A 13566-nucleotide genomic window follows, 5' to 3' on the forward strand; every position below is an offset into this window, starting at 1 on the left:
TCAAATACAGATGCAAATCCTAACTTAAACCCTTTGTCTAAATATTAAAACTTAAGGGTACACTGATTACTCCAACATCTTTCTCTTTGATTCATTCTGCTTCTACTACTATTGTTCATGCAAGTGCCAATACTTCTGCTCCAAAAAGCTCTCTAACAACTTTGCTTAATCTTCTTATTAGTGTTGTTGGTAATCTCTTTTTATACTTGCACTTATTCATTGGAGATAGTAGAATTATATTGTTACTATCATCTTTCATACTTGTATGAATTGGCTTCTTTGGAAGAACTATATTAGAATTGCCCACTGAAAAAGATCAAGGATTGTGGTTCTTGGAGTAGTAGTCACTAGACTACGAACCAAGTAAAATCAATTGTGTCTCTGAGATTTTTTTGTCTCTTTTTTATTCAATTGCAAATTATACTTTTATTCAGTTTTACTAATACGAAAAAGAAAAAGATTGTAAACTAACGAGATTCACCCCCCTCGTCTTTCATGATCCAACAAATACATCCTAATTATACACAAGACTCATTCTTGGTATCATGTTGTTATGCATAGTCAGTACTTATTATATGCTTGTTATGTACTTATTTTATATATAATTTATATATATATATAGGATGTGCACCCAATTTATTTATCATACCTGGTTGATCAGGTTGGTAGATGGTTATGTTGGTATTTTGTTGTTTTTACTCTTACTTTTGTAGTAAGAAAATTATTACACTACTTCTTTTGATCTCCTTATGCTTAGTATCATGTACTATCTTGCTTATATTCGCTGAGTCATTGTATTCACTACCCTTTTCTTTTATTTTTATTTCCATGTTAGCAGAAAAAGGATGTGTTATGTTGCTCAGAGGTCTTGGCTAGCGGCCCCACTCGTGTTTGGATGTTTATTTTATTTTCTTTTATGCTTCTCTGTTTATGAGTTTCTTCTCTCATTGAATCTTTGAGTTATGTATGACTTCTATCTTGTTTAGTTAGTATGTTCGCCTGTACATGCATACATACAAGTGTCAATAGTATAAAGTTAGTGATTTTTATATTGTATTAGTGTTTGTGTTAGCTTTAATTGGTTCAGTATCAATTATTTCTTATATTATCACTAGGGGGTATCGTCTGACTTGGTGGACAAGTATACCCTCTCGGGGCATGACATCCCTGTTCATGAGCATGAGCACATTAGAGGGAGAGCACGAAGAGTCCTCTAACCTGAGTTTGCCATTGTCATTACAAATTTTGAAGATGTATTTTTGAGAGGAAGGATAGTCCAAGAGTGGGATGGGTTGGTTTCATGTGGGAGGTTGTCGAGGCTGATGCAGTTGCAATAGCTAGGATAATTTTGTTGGTGCAATTTCCCTAGGTCATGGTTGATCAATTTGATTAAACTTGAGCTGGCTCAAGCTTGAGTCTTGATGGTTGAGTCTTAATTTTAAAACTCTCTTTCAAAATCATGTTTTCCACATTAGGAAAGATTTTAAAATAAAATCTTTTTTATTTTTATTGTGGCCGACCACCTAAGCTTGGGCTCCAAGCTAGGGCCGACCACCACTTGATCCATCCAAGGCTTATCTTGGTCGGCCCTTGCTTGGGCTCCAAGCTTGGCTTGGCCGACCACCTATAGATGGGTAAGAAGGTGAGTTTAGGTAGGTATAAGACTTTATAAATAAGAGGCTACGATAGGGACCGAGAGAAGGAATTGGTTTTGGTCTCTCGATGAACTTGAGCTTCCCGTGTTCGCCCCGAACACCCAACTCGAGTTCGTCAATAATAACTCATCCACTAAAGAGTTATTATTGAACTACCACACCAATCCCATATTACTATATGGGCTCCTTCTTATCATGAGTGTGTTAATCTCCTTGTGTTTAAGATATCAAATGTCCACTAATTAAATAAGTTACTGACAAATCACTTAATTAATATCTAGCTCTAAGAGTAGTACCACTCAACCTTATCGTCATGTCGAACTAAGTCCATCTGCAGGGTTTACATGACAATCCTTATGAGCTCCTCTTGGGGGCATCATCAACCTAGATTCCTAGGACACAGTTTCATTCTATAATCAACAACACACCATATAAATAATATCATTTCCCAACTTATCGGACCTATTGATTTATCAAACTAAATCACACCCTTTGATAAATTAAAGAAATAAATATTAAGTATATGTGCTTGTTATTATATCATGATTAAGAGTACACACTTCCATAATAACAGAGATATTATTCTTTTATATAGTCAGTATAAAAAGATACTACCTCAAATGGTCCTGCTCAATACACTTAGAGTGTACTAGTGTAACTTTATAGTTAAGATAAACTAATATCAAATTACACTACGACTATTCCAATGGTTTGTTCCTTTCCATCTTAGTCGTGAGCTATTTTTTATAACTTATAAGGAACTGATATCATGATCTTCTGTGTGTGACACCACACACCATGTTATCTACAATATAAATTAATTGAACAACTACACTTAGCATATAAATGTAGACATTTAACCAATGTGATTCTTTATTTCAAAATAAATGTTTACAAAAAGTTAGGCTTTTAGTATACACTCTAACAATCTCCCACTTATACTAAAAGACTATGCTGTCATAAACGCTGCCATACATCTTATTCTCATTCCTTCAACATGTCGATCAAAAGCTTTCGCCGGAAGGGCTTAGTGAAAGGATCTGCCAGGTTATCTACTGATGCAATCTTGGCGACAACAACTTCTCCTCTCTTTATGATGTCTCGTATCAGGTGGTACTTGCACTCTTTGTGTTTACTCACCTTTTGGGCTCGTGGTTCCTTCGAGTTTGCTACTGCACCATTATTATCACAATAAATTATGATGATTTTGAGCAAACCAGGAATCACATCTAAGTCCATGAGGAAGTTCCTAAGCCATACAACTTCTTTGGCTGCCTCAGAGGCTGCCACATACTCAGCTTCCATGGTTGAGTCTGAAACGCATTTCTGCTTAACACTCCTCCATGCAATGGCTCTACCCCCTAAATTAAACACATAGCTTGATGTAGACTTACTATTGTCTCTATCAAATTGGAAGTCAGAATCCGTTTAACCCACAAGGAGCAAATCATCTGCTTGGTAAACCAGCATATAATCTCTAGTCCTTCTTAGGTACTTTAATATATGTTTTACGGAAGTCCAATGTCCCTATCCTGGATTACTTTGATATTTGCTAACCATGCCCACGACAAAACAGATATCCGGTTTCGTCCACAACATACCATACATTAGACTTCCTACAGCTGAAGCATAAAGAACTGCCTTCATCTCTTCTATCTCTTTTGATGTCTTCGGAGACATCTCTTTAGATAAAGATACTCCATGCCTAAAGGGTAGAAAACCTTTCTTGGAGTCTTGCATACTAAAACGAGATAGGATTGTATCGATATATGAAGCTTGGGATAAGCACAACATTCTTTTCTTGCGATCCCTTATTACTTTGATCCCAAGAATATGTGCACATTCTCCCAAGTCCTTCATATCGAATTGCTTGGACAACCATACCCTTACTTCCGATAATACTTTGATATTGTTTTCTACTAACAAAATGTCATCTATGTATAGCACAAGAAATACCACCACGTTTCCATCACACTTCTTGTATACACAAGACTCATCCAGACACTGAATAAATCCATACGACTGGATTACTTCGTTAAACCAGATATTCCAAGACCTTGAAGCTTGCTTCAGTCCATAAATAGACCGATTTAGCTTACAAACTAGATGCTCTTTGCCCTTTGCTATGAACCCCTCTGGTTGCTTCATATGGATGTTTTCTTCAAGACTTCTGTTAAGGAAAGTTGTCTTGACATCCATTTGCCAAACTTAATAATCCATATGAGCGGCAATAAATAAGAGTATCCGGATAGACTTAAGCATGAACATCGGCGAAAAAGTTTCCTCATGATCGATTCCCTCTTTTTGAGTGTACCCCTTCACAACAAGCCTTGCTTTGAATGTTTCCACCTTCCCGTCTGTCCCTCTTTTCCTTTTGTAGATCCATTTACATCCAATAGCTTTTATACTATTTGATGGTTCTACTAGCTCCCAGACTTTGTTAGAATACATAGATTCTATTTCTGAATTCATTGCTCTTTGCCAAGATGCTGCATCTTTATCTTTGAGTGCTTCGTCATATGTTCGGGGATCAAGTCATGTTTACCTGGGATCAAATCTGACGACTCTCCCAAAAATATTAATCTTTCAGGTTGCCTAACAACCCTCCCACTACGACGAGGTACTATCTGTTGTTGTGTATCATTTGTGATACGTATTGCAGTTTCTTTTGATATTTCATGTTGCATTGTTGGTACTAAAGTAGTCATGTCCTCTCTCATTTATTCTAGAACAATTTTACTCATGGGCTTATGGTTTATTACATAATTTTCCTCTAAAAATCGAGCATTGGTGCTAACAATGATCTTCTGATTTTTAGGATTATAAAACAAACCACCTTTTGTTCCTTTAGGATATCCCCCAAACAGACAAATTTCTGTATGTGATTCCAACTTGTCAGTATCTCCCTTCAGCACATGTGCTGGACTACCCCATATCCGAATATGACTCAGACTAGACTTACGCCCATTCCACAATTCCATGGGAGTAAAGTGTACTGATTTAGAAGGTACCATATTCAGAATATACACTATTGTTTCCAGAGTATATCCCTAAAACGTATTTGGTAATTCTGAATTACTCATCATCGATCTAACCATTTACATAAGAGTCATATTCCTTCATTTTGTCATACCATTCTGTTAGGGTGTACAGGTGCAGACAATTGGGATTGAATCCCAGCCTCTGATAAGTAATTCCTAAACTCTCCAAAGAGGTATTTGCCACCACGATCAGACCGTAGTGTCTTGATACTTTTACCATGATGTTTCTCCACATCAGCCTTGTACTCTTTGAACTTATCAAAGCATTCAGACTTGTGGTGCATCAAGTAAATACACCAATATCTCGAATAGTCATCCAAAAAAGAGACAAAATATTCAAAACACCTCTTGCCTGGATAGACATAGGACCACACAAATCAGAATGAACCAGTTCTAACACATCTTTGGCTCTATACCCCTTGACCTTAAAAGGTCTTTTGCTCATTTTACCTTCCAAGCAAGATTCATAAGTTGGAAAGTTTTCCATCACTAATGAACCCAAGAGTCCATCGGCTATTAGCCTTTGAATCCTACTTAAGTTAATATGACCAAGCCTTAGATGCCAAAGATATGTTTGATTCATTTCCAAAGGTTCCTTTCTCTTATTAGAATTAGAAGATGTGCTATTAATTTCTATTTGTTGCTTTATGGGAGTTTTTGGATTTAGAGTATACAAATTGCCAACTAATATACCAGAACAGATAATTACCATATTTTTCTTGACAACCACTTTGTCATCAAAAGAAACAGTATATCCATCCACAAACAGTTTAGAAACTGAAGTTAAATTCTTTCTAAAAGTTGGTACATAAAGATAATTTCTCAAAACCAAAGTTCTATTCCTATCAAATGATAAGTAGACGTCTCCCACTGCAACAGCCGCCACTTTCGTAGCATTGCCCATGTAGACGGTTATCTCTCCCTCATATAGTCATCGGGTTTCCTCGAACCCCTGTAATGTATTACAGACATGGTCAGTGGCTCCTGTATTTACACACCAGGTACTGGTAAATAACACCGCTAAACATGTTTCAACTACTAGAGAATAAGATATACCTTTATTGTTCTCTCTCCTTCGAGGACAGTCTGCCTTCCAATGTCCAGACTACTTGCAGATAAAGCACTTGCCCTTTGGCTTTTTTACTCCAGCTTTAGGTCCAGTACTTAGAGATCTATTCACCTTATTTGCTGAGTCATCTTGTTTCTTCTTCTTCTTGCCTTTCGACTTAGAAGTAGAAACATTTTCAACAAAGTGAATCTGAGAACTATGACGAAATATACCTTCTGCTGCCTGAGTTCTGTCAAAAGTTTCGCCAACGTATAAGCCCTTTTGTTCATGTTATAGTTCAGGCGAAACTGCTCAAAACTTCTGGGTAGCGTTTGGAGAATAATATCGATCTGGGTTTCCCCATCGATTTCAGCTCCAAGGATTTATATTTCATTTAAATAAATCATCATCTTTAAGATATGATCCCTTACGGGTGTCTCCTCTGACATGGTGGCTGTCATTAATTTTCTCATTGCCTCTTGCCTAGTAGTCCGATTCTAGTGTCCGAAGAGTTCCTTTAGATTGTTCATCATGTCATAGGTAGTTGGCAAGTCCTGATGCTGATGTTGCAGTACATTTGATATTGAAGCCAAAATGTAACACCACGTCATCTCATCTTCCTTGACCCATTTCCTATGATGCTCAATCTCCTCTTCACTAGAATCGTCGTTAGGCACATTAGGGCAGATCTCTAACAGTACAAACTTATAGCCTTCAGCAGTTAAGATAATATCCAGGTTTCTTTTCCAACCTATGTAATTGAGACCAGTAAGTTTGTTCTTTTTCAGTATAATAGCCAGTGGGTTGAAAGTCATCCTAAGAATCACAAAATAAACTTTGGTCAAGACTCTAAATTTAGGATAATATTGATTCCTCAAACAATATTATTTAAATTTACCAACACCTCAAAACACCATGAATTTTACATGCCACGTTAGTGTGGACGTATACAAATTCAAACATATGTAAGAGGAGGTTTTACCCATTAATTTTATTCTTGTCATCCTTACTTTATGACGAATAAAATTAATAGTTGGTATTCCTTTGGTCACACAAATAATAGCAATGACTCCGTTGGGGAGGATACTATTAAATGTGCCTAAGTGTATACAATTACTTGATACTTAGTCCATTAAATAGGATTGTGCCCCTTCAGTTGGAGAAGATCACACGCTCCTAAATAATTTCCTATAACCATCCATAAAGGAAGTTTGATCTAGTGATCTGCAAACAAACTCATCCATTGTGGAAGGAGGTACTCAGAGCCAACACGCAAGTTTGTTGCTTCACTTACAAACCAGTAATGGAGACCGTGGAATTTATTTACTAATCCTTCTCCCACTTAGTTATTTAAGGTGAGGAATTTTAACCATACACACACACATCACAACAAATAAAGCAATAAATATGGAAAAATAATTTTCCAACTATTATGGCCTTTTCCATCACTGTCCTCCGTGTGTTGCCAACCCTAGCTACTGCCATATTTAGCCACCGCAATCAGGTCTAGTCGCTGCATCTATCTTGCTTCTTTTTCCACTACGCCTCTAGTGTACAAATAGTACCACGCCTCGCAAGGATACGATCCACGACAAAAATATAATTTTACATATATCGATCCTATATTCCACAAAGAAATATACATGTAATCTAGATCGAAACAAAAATGTAAAATCCTAAAACTAATACAGCTCCTGCTGTATTTAATATATACAATCATGCACACACATAAAATGCCCTCGACATGTCCGAGGGTCCAATCACACACAATCATATTAGGGCCATAATAGTTGGATCTAGGATGCCTGCAATCACAGAGTTAAATCTATTTGCACATCCTATTATTATCATGCCTAAAATATGTATGACATGTGCATAATTAAACTGAAAACCAAACACATAGAGGCAAACCTTAGCTCTGATACCAATTGTTGGTTGCTACTCGGAATATCATACCGGTTCCCCTGTACAAAAATTTTGTACAAGTCCTGAACCTTTCCTAACAACCTATTGTGTTCTTTAGAAATTAAATTTGGAATCGCAAACAGAACTTAACATTATTGATTTTAAATTCAACTTATCTGTTCTTAGAGGTTTAGACTTGGATCGCAAACGATGCTTAACATTATTAATCCAAATCCACCTATGTTACAAATTTGATTAAATATTTATTTCAGAGATCAGCTTCCAGGTTAAACATGACGAGACACTAGGCCTTCTTGGGTATGAGATCATCCACCACTTCCTAGACAAAGCCTTTCAACAAAATTTAATATTTAATCTTCTTAAAGTAACCCTAGGTTTAACCATTAAGAACAATCGAATCACAAGATCGAAAAACATAAGAAACACAAAATCGAATCATAAATTTGAAACCTAGAATCATTAGCCTCTTGTGTTTAGTATTTTAAAATCCGTACAAAGAAAACTAGTATGATGCGGAACAAGACAACTAGTTATACCTTTCTTTGTAGCTAATAAACCTCACGATCTTCTATCGTATTCCTCTTCTTATCTCGGACGTCGTGTGGGCGACGATCTACCAAGATGAGAATTCACCCAAGCCTCCTTCTTCTCCTTGCAAGTTTCGGCCACCAACAATCTCCTAGAGATGAAGAACTTCGGACACCAACCAAGCTCCAAGGGACGCTAAGAAACAATGCCTCCTATCTCTCCTTCTTCCTCTAACAAGATCTGCCCACCTTGAACTCCTTGAGATGAGATGCCGCCGACCACCAAGGAAGAAGAATAGGAAGAAGAAGAGGGATGAGGGCCAACCAATACCAAGGAAGAAAAGAGAGGAATAATAGATGTGTTGTTGTGAGGTGAGACAACTCTACCCTCTCTTTTATATTCCTTGGTCTTGGCAAATAAGGAAAGTTTTAAACATAATTAAAACTTCCTTATTTTCCTTGCCAATAGCTAATAAGGAAAATTTAATTAAAATTTCCTCATAAACCTTTAATGTGGTCGACCCCTACAAGTCCTCCAAACATGGAAAGTTTTAAACACAAATTAAAACTTCCTAATTTATTTCCAGAAATTTTTAAAAATAAAAATTTCTCTTTTAAAAATTTCCTTCATGGCTGGTTATAAAAGAAAACTTTTATAAATTAAAATCTCTCTATTAAAACATGTGGATGATTACAATAAGGAAAGTTTTCTCTAAAATGAAAATCTTTCTTTCAATCCACAAATAAGAAAAGATATCAAAGCTTTCTATTAATCCTTTGTAGAAACTATAAAAGGTAAAATTTCATTTTAAAACTCTCTTTCAAAATCATGTCTTCCACATTAGGAAAGATTTTAAAATAAAATCTTTTGTATTTTTATTGTGGTCGACCACCTAAGCTTGGGCTCCAAGCTAGGGCCGGCCACCACTTGATCCATCCAAGGCCTATCTTGGGCGGCCCTTGCTTGGGCTCCAAGCTATGGATGGGTAAGAAGGTGGGTTTAGGTGGGTATAAGACTTTATAAATAAGAGGCTATGACAGGGACCGAGAGGAGGAATTGGTTTTGATCTCCCGATGAACTTGAGCTTCCCGTGTTAGCCCCCGAACACCCAACTCAAGTTCATCAATAATAACTCATACTACTAAAAAGTTATTATTGAACTACTGCACCAATCCCATATTACTATATGAGCTCCTTCTTATCATGAGTGTGTTAATCTCCTTGTGTTTAAGATATCGAATGTCCACCAATTAAATGAGTTACTGATGAGTCACTTAATTAATATCTAGCTCCAAGAGTAGTACCACTCAACCTTATCGTCATGTCGGATTAAGTCCACCTGCACGGTTTACATGACAATCCTTATGAGCTCCTCTTGGGGATATCATCAACCTAGATTCCTAGGACACAGTTTCATTCTATAATCAACAATACACCATATAAATAATATCATTTCCCAACTTATCAGGACATTTGATTTATCGAACTAAATCACACCCTTTGATAAATTAAAGAAATAAATATTAAGTATACGTGCTTGTTATTATATCATGATTAAGAGTACACACTTCCATAATAACAGAGGTATTGTTCTTTTATATAGTCAGTATAAAAAGATATTACCTCAAATGTTCCTGCTCAATACACTCAGAGTATACTAGTATAACTTTATAGTTAAGATAAAATAATAATACTAAATTACACTACGACTATTCTAATGGTTTGTTCCTTTCCATCTTAGTCGTGAGCTACTTTTTATAACTTATAAGGAACTGATAACAAGATCTTCTGTGTGTGACACCACACACCATGTTATCTACAATATAAATTAATTGAACAACTACACTTAGCATATAAATGTAGACATTTGACTAATGTGATTCTTTATTTCAAAATAAATGTTTACAAAAAGCTAGGCTTTTAGTATACACTCTAACATGACAATGAGGAGTCCCAACAGGTCAAGGTTGCCCGGATGTTGGGTAAGAGAATCCTAGACTTTGGTTTGGAAGTTAGGGTTTGGTAATTGACTAGGTTAGTCGATTACCAAAGCTTAATCGATTAGGGCAATCAATAAAGCGAAGTTCACGAGTGCACAAAAAGGTTCGTAATTGATTAGGTCAATCGATTACAAATGCTTAATCGATTATGACAATTGATTAAGTTTGGATTTCACAAACACACAGAGATTTTGGTAAGCGATTAAGCAAGGAAGCTTAATCACTTACGACAAGTTCTCGCACGAACAAAAAGTTTCCTAATTGATTAGGTTAATATATTAGGAAGGCTTAATCGATTAGGCTAGTCGATTAAGCTTGAAAAACTACCCATTGTGCATGTAATCAAAGGGCTTCGCGTGCACTGTTTCACTACGACTGCCTCCACATTCTTCTCCGTTACTCATCGCCGGACTTCGAGCTTGGAAGAGAGGTGTTGCTGCACTTTTGAACTAGTCCAAAGACATCTTCATCAACAAGAGAGCAAGCAAGAAGAGGTTTTTTTTTGTATTATTGTATTTTCTTCTTACGTGAGTTGTATTCTTATTGAATGGTGTTGTACAAGGTTTCTCCACCTCCGGTAGTTACTGAGGAGTTTATTTGATAGTGGATGTATGTGAGGGTCGGATCCTTGGATTAGGCACCTCTTCTTGAGGTGGATACCAAGTAAATCCATATTGTTAGCATTGGAGAGCTTGCTTCGAGTATTCCACTACAAATTATCATCATCGAAGCATGAGAAGCTATTCACACCCCCCCCCCCCTTTAGCTCCAAAGTGACCCAACAAATTCTTGAGCATTTCACGAGGACTGGGATAGGAACTTCTTGAGAGTGGTCGAGACAATGTGCTTAAAAGACTACATAATAGAGTTACTAGCACCTTCGGAAGCATTGGTAAGGGTCTAATTGAGCAATCCACCAATATCGTCGCCGAGACAAAGAATTGGATCACCAACTATTTCATTAGCAACTTCATCATCATCATAAATTGTATCACAAAATATTTTGATCTTGTTGTCATCTCCACCACCTCCTATGATCGGATGATTGATAGAGTAGGATTGGTCGTACTATTGTCGATGTCCACATCCTCATGGTTGTCTTTGCCACGGAAAGAGAAAGGAGGGAACATTGAGTGTTGTAGAGCCAACATTCTCTCAAAGTTGCAGGAGGCGGAGAGGTTGATCCTGTATCCCTTAAAACCAACTCACATTTGGACATCTCTCTTCAATTGAAATTAGGGATTTTTAAGTGTGGAACCAAACTTAAGATAAGGGAACTTACAACCTTTAAGATCTTGAGCTGTAAATGCTAGGATAATTTTGTGACTTGCCTATGCAAATCCTTAATCATCATCACGTCTTGAATGCTATAACCATGATGCTTGATTTCCTCAATCAGAACTTGCATGTTGTGACCAAGACAATGATGACATTCCATTAGATCTGATGAGCTTTGATACCAACTGATGTTAGACGGAATAATGATTATCCTGCGGGCTATTGAATTAGCTAATTTGTGCATAAATACTGGACGTAATTTTCTATATCTTGTTGATTCGAAGAGGAATACCATGAAACAGAAAAAATAAACCATACCGCGAAAAACATTATTAATCCAAAAAAATTTCTTTTTAACATCAACTCAAATAAAGGTTTAAATTGACCCAAAATTCTAAGATGCAAAGAAAGAATATAAATTTTAATATATAGACTCAAAACCCTAAGATGTAAAGAAAGGAAACAAATCCTAACAGAAAGGAAAAAAATTCTTAACAGACTCATAATCCTAAAATTTCTAAATAAACTCAAAATCAAAAAATGTAAAAGAAGAAAACAACTTTAAAAAATATAAAATCTCCTAATTGAAATTTTAATAAAAAAAAAAGAAAAAATCTTCAGATCCTCCTACATCGACAAAAATAAATGATCATGATGCACATTCAGGTAATTCAATATTACACTTGGATCACCCTTATAGGTGTGGTGTAATGGTAAAATACTCAGAGGGCAAAATAAGAGAATCATAATTTGATCCCAATGGAGATGATTCTGAAAGTCTACCTCTGAGTGTGCACAAGCTATGCTCTGAATTTATTGGTAGGTGAACCTAGGTGAAGGTCATCTACCTCTAAGATTAGTCGAGTGAAGTCTAGACACCTAAATTACTAAAAAAAATGATGATATTGATTAAACTATAAATTATATAAATTATACATGCATATTCGCTCTGAATTTATCGGTAGGTGAACCTAGGGGAAAGTCATCTACCTCTAAGATTAGTCGGGTGAAGTCTAGACACTTAAATTACTAAAAAAAAAAATGATGATATTGATTAAACTATAAATTATACATGCGTATTCCCAAGATGTTGAAGATGATCAAATAATCACTACTATATGACCTGGAAAAAGATGGTTCAAAAGACTATTGGAATAAAAGACTGTTGAAAAGTCTCTACTATGTGACGTGGAAACATGGGGATTAATTTTTTGATAGGATAAAGAAGCTATGGGAGATCGTTGCTTGCAATAACAGGGACATTGTTCCCTTCCTTGACTTTTTGATGACTAAAGGGATTGAAGATTATGATTTAACATATGCAAATATAACATAAGCATTTGCTACATATTTTTTATAGCCAAACGTGTTAGTTTATATCTAGCATTCACTTGTCCACAACAAATATTTGTGGAGTTGATGGAGAGGATCTTCCTTCTACTTTAAATTTAAGGATGAGTTATTTTCAAGATGGAGTGACTGAGATTATGAAAATTTTATCTTTTTTTAAGTTACTTTCTTCTTTTGCATTTTAGGATTTTGAGTATGTTTAGAGTTTTTAGAATTTTGAGTTTTTAAAGATTTTTTACTTTCTTTTATATCTTAGGATTTTGGATCTATTTACTTTTTGATGACTAAAGGGATTGAAGATTATGATTTAACATATGCAAATATAACATAAGCATTTGCTACATATTTTTTATAGCCAAACGTGTTAGTTTATATCTAGCATTCACTTGTCCACAACAAATATTTGTGGAGTTGATGGAGTGGATCTTCCTTCTACTTTAAATTTAAGGATGAGTTATTTTCAAGATGGAGTGACTGAGATTATGAAAATTTTATCTTTTTTTAAGTTACTTTCTTCTTTTGCATTTTAGGATTTTGAGTATGTTTAGAGTTTTTAGAATTTTGAGTTTTTAAAGATTTTTTACTTTCTTTTATATCTTAGGATTTTGGATCTATTTAAATAATTTTTTTTTTTTTTGATGTTAGGGATTCTCTTTTGAGTTTAATAAATAAAACTTTTTTTTAACTTAGAGCCTGCTCCTTTTTATTTATTGAATTCTCTATATTTTTCCCTGTAATTT

The sequence above is a fragment of the Zingiber officinale genome, chromosome 9B, assembly GCF_018446385.1.
Source record: "Zingiber officinale cultivar Zhangliang chromosome 9B, Zo_v1.1, whole genome shotgun sequence".
NCBI lineage: Eukaryota > Viridiplantae > Streptophyta > Magnoliopsida > Zingiberales > Zingiberaceae > Zingiber > Zingiber officinale.